This window comes from Brassica napus, chromosome A2, assembly GCF_020379485.1.
Source record: "Brassica napus cultivar Da-Ae chromosome A2, Da-Ae, whole genome shotgun sequence".
Classification (NCBI taxonomy): domain Eukaryota; kingdom Viridiplantae; phylum Streptophyta; class Magnoliopsida; order Brassicales; family Brassicaceae; genus Brassica; species Brassica napus.
Window position 1 is genome coordinate 22,549,641 of NC_063435.1, and position 5,950 is coordinate 22,555,590.

Consider the following 5,950-nt stretch of genomic DNA (forward strand, 5'->3'; position numbering starts at 1 on the left):
TCGCCTCTCGTTTCCATCTTCGTTGCTTCATCACGGCCGCTTCTTTCCAAGCCTCAAATTTCTTATGGTTGTGATAATTCAGAATTAAACAAGATTTATCCAAAAAGCAAGGGAAACTAAAAGATCTACATCGCAGGAGTATCGACGTAAACAACCACTAAAAATCTATTCTAGTAGTGGAAAATGTTCTAATGTGTAATAACAACTCATAAAGTGACTATATGTAAAAAAACTCTATTGTCTATCTAAATGTATTTGTCCAATTGTCCTCTCACATGTACTTGATCTATCAACTGTATTATTTGATTTTTCCAGATTTAGAATCAATCAGCAGATCAGACAAAAAAACTCGGTATTTGAGGTTGAGCACATGATTGTTGGATTCTTATATATTTGCATCACTTAAGCTGTAATTAATAGATAAATATCAGAGTATGATAGTTTTGGTGATTTCTGACGTTAATTATAGGCTTATCATGCTATTAGCAATATGATAACTGAAATTTCCATGCCAAGAATAAAGTTAGCAGTATTATTTCAACAATGATATTTTTGAAGTCATAATTTATCAATGATTTATAAGGAAAAAATAATGATATTGGTTTTGAAGAATCTTCGGAGTAAGCTCCAAAAATTGTAAGGAAAATGGAAAGAGATGAGCAAGTTAGTTGGTGCGTAACATTTTTTTTGCATTACATGTGGAACTGATGTGGCGCACACACACCTATCTGAACCATTGCAACGAAGCACAGGTGGGTAGGGTATCACATTCACTCGCACGTTCATTCTAAAACGTATGTTCATTTATAGCTAAATTCACAGTCAACGGTCAAACATCTGTTCATTTATAAACTTAACTCTAGGATGTTTGTTTTATTTCCCATCATAGCTCCAAAAGAAAACAAGATCATCGAACATACCAGATAGGATTCACATGTCCAATGCCAAAAACGCGAGCCTAAGTTAAAACATGAATAGCAAAATTAATTTTATTTTCTGCCGAAAGTTAGCAGCTAAAAGATTTATAGCTAACGAAGAGAAATAAAACATCATCTTAAAACATTTTTTCATATTTTTTCTTTTTCCCTTGAATTGATGTTCCAACAGTTCACTTAAAATAGTTTTTAGTATGTGCATGGCGGACCTCGTTGATAATTGAGATTTGAGAGCAAAATATTCATCACCTTTTTAAATTATGTTTGAATGAAATTACTGTCTACGTACTTTTATTGATTCTAGTTTATGCTACGCGTGCTGTTTTAAATTCAACAACAGTGTCTTCATGTGCTAGGCCATTCTCAGGTTTTTTTTTTTTGGTGTAAAGGTCATTCTCAGGTTGGCTCTACGTTTTACGGAAATGATTAAAATGTATGGGTTTGTTATTTTATTAAATGATCATTTTGAACTCATTCACGAGTTAGTACATTCATTTCTTCCATTTATCTATGTAAATGACGTTTTATGCTGAATTTTTAATCCTGAAATGGTTTTGAAGACTGTTTTTATTAGTGTTGTTCAAGAAATAAGATGATAGTTCCAATTCTTCTCTAGTTTTTTTTTTTGTAAAAGATGCTATTGTAATTTGAATCTTGCAATGGAGTTTTGCCTAGGAAACCTATGAATTCCAACAATGCCATAATTAGCTTCCAGGTCTACAAGAACAAAAAAACCTTTTTTTGAACTAAAAACCTATGATCTTCAAAAATGGGAGTATGTATATCTTCTTATGTATTAAGATACTAGTCGGACAGAATTAATTTGCGAAAGAAATATCTTCTAATATGTTTATGGTTACTGTTTGATGATCTGCAGTCCACGTACGCTTCCTTGGCTTTGATTTTACAGGCTTTTCATGTCCTTATATGATTATCCAATCTCTACCCAATACTATCATACTACTTTTTTATTGCTAGGACCTTTTGAGTACATGGCGAGCTCAGGGGACCAATTAGCACAAACGAACCAAGATTATTGAGTGAAAGGGACTATAGCTTTGGAATATAGGTGAATAAAATCAGTGGTAATGAGTCAAACTAAGTTGCCACATTGAACCTGAGAAAAACAAAGAAGTGGCTCTAGTTTATCTTCGGTTGGCTTCTTCCTCGAGACGGTGGAGATATTAATGGTCTCAAGCCACTGCAATGTATGAGTCAATGCAAAGTATGAAAATTTGATTTTGTTTTCAGAAGGATAAGGAATAAGAGCATCATTAAACCAAAAACCCACTTTGAGTCTCTTAATCATTTTTAAATAATTAATATTACTTAAGAAACCAAATTAAGAGACTAATATTTTTATGCTCCAATGCTAGTCTCTTAATTAAAGGTTTTTAAAAAAAATTAAAACATTGTTTTCTTGTTGTTGTTGTTATATGTGTGTGCACATGTTCTCTTGTTGAAAGCAAATACTAAAAATTACAAAGGTATAGTGGCTAAAGATACAACATACCCTGACTAGTTAACACAATCCCCACTTCAACGAGGCTGGTGGATGTTTTGTGGAGCAACCTTCTGATTCCCCCATTTGGCTGGCTTCTCTACATACTTTGCTGGTTCAACAATCGACTTAGGGCTCCTGTTCCCACTCGATTTTCTCACCAGCTCACCATTCTTCCCTAAACCTGATGATCATACAAGAACAATCAGTCTCCAACTGACATGACTGTTGACAGAGAGCTGTTTTAAAACAGCAACAACCAAAAAGATCAATATCAATGATCTGATGATTCAAATAACAGCTCCATACGCATACCAAACCATATAGTGTGCTATTTTTTATAATGAAATATATGTTTCCGATAAGAGTGATACATCAAGCAAACGTTCAACGGTTGATCTTTCTTACATGAAAAAAAAATTACTCTTGACAGAGTTTACGACATTACAAGAAAGCATGAAAGATTACTCTTTCTTACAAGTTCTTTAGGTCACTTTCCTGATTGAAGGTAAATAATAAGAGATAGAGAAGAATAATTTACTTGAGCAAGTTGGGACTGGGTAAGCTTCTTCTCAGTGCAGGCTTGCATGATGGCTTTCTTTAGCTCAGTAGCCACACGCTCATCTGGAATCAAAATGGTAGAGAAACCTCATTACATGCCACCCTTTACCATCAAAATGAATAAAAAAGCCTCTCCGCTATAACCATCAGAGGCCATAAGACAAGCTGTCTCAACAACCCCTAGAAAATTCAAGCAAGTTTTAAGATAAACCCAGAAACAAAGACTCTAGCTTTACTCACATCCCGATTTAATAATGGGAATCAATTTCGAAAATCAAAAAGGGTAGTAAAACAGAAAGGACCTTGCCACCAAGATAGATGGTTTCAAAGATTTTCAGAAAATGTATTAATTGTTGGACTAGCCTATAATTTTTAATAGCTTATAATCAATTAATACGAACAAGTGTTTTCAACCCAAACCGGACCGGTGGTGAGACCATGTTAAGCCATAAACTAAAAATTTATCTAGATTGGATAGATAAGAAAACCCAAAAAATTGACCGAGAAAACCATATCCAACCACTACAAACCAGAAACCATCAAACTAATGAACCAAATAAAACAGAGGCCGTTTGTAACTCACTGCCAAAAATCAATTTTATCAACTATTTAGTCTTTATAACCAATTAATCTAATTGGATTACTAAAAGGAAGCTACAAATAAAAACTCCTATGCTTCTTATAATGTTTGATTTTTTCTGAATTTTGTAACTTACAAGTATAAATCTTTGACTCATAACATACCAATTTTTGTGTTCGCTTTCCATTTAGTTTGCATTTAAGTTATTTTATTGAAAATTTTAATAGATAAACTCAATCATGTTTAATTTTTTTGTTGAAACATAAATAAAAAAATGCCAATATTTAGTTGAATTAAGCTAATTGAATATGGTTACACCCCGTTAAATTATATTGATCCATGACTCAAAAACTTTTCCAATTTGGTTAAAGAACCGTTCTGAAAACATTATCAAGAACAACTGATCCTTGAAAATTTATATAATAGTTCATTACAAATTCACACTTCATATTTTTAGTTCATACACAAATATTCCAAACAATAATTCATATAATTAGTAATCATAATGATAATGATGAATGCTTAATGAAACGGAAATAAAAACATTAGAGGCAATGTTGTGAAAAAAACATTAGAAGCAATCAATAGAAATCAAATGCAATAAAAATACACTACAACAGACTAGATTTATCTTCCTCGTCATTCAAATGTTATTTGAAACATAATTTCTCATAAAAGTGATAACTACTTGATCATTACACTTAATCAATATATTTATTAACAAAAAGTTCATAAATACTTAAATGCCTTACATAGATTACTATTATTCATTCTTTTATATTTTAATTTGGATAAAAAGACTAAATAAAAATATTATATATATTTGATTCTTTTAATTTGAACATTAAAAAGTTTTATGAATGAAACATTCTTTAAATCTCTTTATCTTCCCTATCCAAGAGTATATCAGTTCATCAAACTTGAACATGTAATTGTACTCGATTCCTTCTGAAACAACAATAGTGGTCTCCAAAACAATTTTTGACGACTTTCTTCATAGTCTATACTGTTCATCATTCCAAAATGAAGTCCAACCCAACTTGGATTCCAGAAACATCTCCAATTCTATAATCTATGTTGACACACATGTTCTGTGTTGACACACATATTCTGTTGCTTGAGTATCATCCTCACATCATGGTAAATTCGAGTAGTGGGATTGACTTCATTATCCAATAAGATTTCTTTGTAGATAATACTGAAATGGTGATGAGCCTTGAGTATTTTCTCACATAAGATAAGATGATCTCGCTACATAAGAGGGATGAACATGCCACCAAGTTGTGTTTGACGCTGACTCTACACCACCTCTTTTAACTGTTGGTTCTTCCTAATCACATCATCTTCTTTAAACCTGTTGTCATATCTATTCACAGTTTTTGAAAATTGATCCTCTTTCAGTCATCGTTTCAAAACTTAATCAAGAAAGTGGACAAAAAAATTATGGAGGAACAGAGGATTTTCTCTTAATTTTGGCGATTATCAAATTTAGCGGTAAAATTGGCCAAAAAAAAGAAAAACAAGTTTGAAAAATCTCACAACGAGAAATACGATGAGTTCGTGTTCTTCTTCTTCGTCTGTCTCGGCTCCTTGTTTTGTCTATGAAAACAAATCAAGAAACAGGGAGAAGAACTCTTTTCGAAGAACTCTTTTTGTCAGCAAGAGAGGCTGTCAGTGTTTGAATTTCAAGCGTCTACTATATTAACTATTATTAAAAAGATCCCTGCTAATTGGCTCGCTAGATCATTTGGTTTGTTTCACCTTATACATTTTTCAGGTTGGCAGTTCGAAGCCCAAATTGTCTGCCCTTTAGTTTTTTTTTTGTTAGTCTTTCGTTTTTTGACACGTGTATACTCAAGTGTTTCCAGGTGAATTTTCACTCGTCGTACAGGAACCAAATAAAACTCTTTTTTTTTTTGTAAAACAAAACCAAACCAAATAAAACTTCTTTTTTCTTTTTCTTTTGATGCTGAAAATTGTATCAGATATATCAACTTTTAATGTTTTAGTCTTTTAGATAGTTTTGATTAACTGATAAAAGATTCCCTTCAGCAAACCTACTATTGTTCGAACTCCATTATCTGTTTTAAAGCAATCACATTATATAGTATGTCACAAAAACCAAAGAAAAATAAATGGATAAATATTTTAAATATTGAACCCGTCAAAAAGTATGAAATTTTTATTTCCTTTTTTTTAATTAGTTTTTGTTAGATCTCAAACTGAAAACTCATGACTATTAAGGGAATAAAGAATTCGAATGTTTATTTTTCTAAAATAATTTTAACATGTTCTAAAAGATGTGTATCTCCTGAATCTCGGCTAAAGCTCGTATTTATAGATAGAATAAGATTCCGAATATGACAAGAAGAC

General features: G+C 31.9%; 1 long non-coding RNA gene across 1 annotated transcript; it reads right to left on the reverse strand.

Moving 5' to 3' along the window:
• Positions 1 to 1,976: 1,976 nt before the first annotated feature.
• LOC125589268 lies at positions 1,977 to 3,353 on the reverse strand. The gene is made up of 3 exons (XR_007325455.1): positions 2,978 to 3,353; positions 2,449 to 2,620; positions 1,977 to 2,136 (listed from the first exon to the last, which is right to left on the reverse strand). It is a non-coding gene; the product is annotated as an uncharacterized LOC125589268 (long non-coding RNA).
• Positions 3,354 to 5,950: the final 2,597 nt, after the last annotated feature.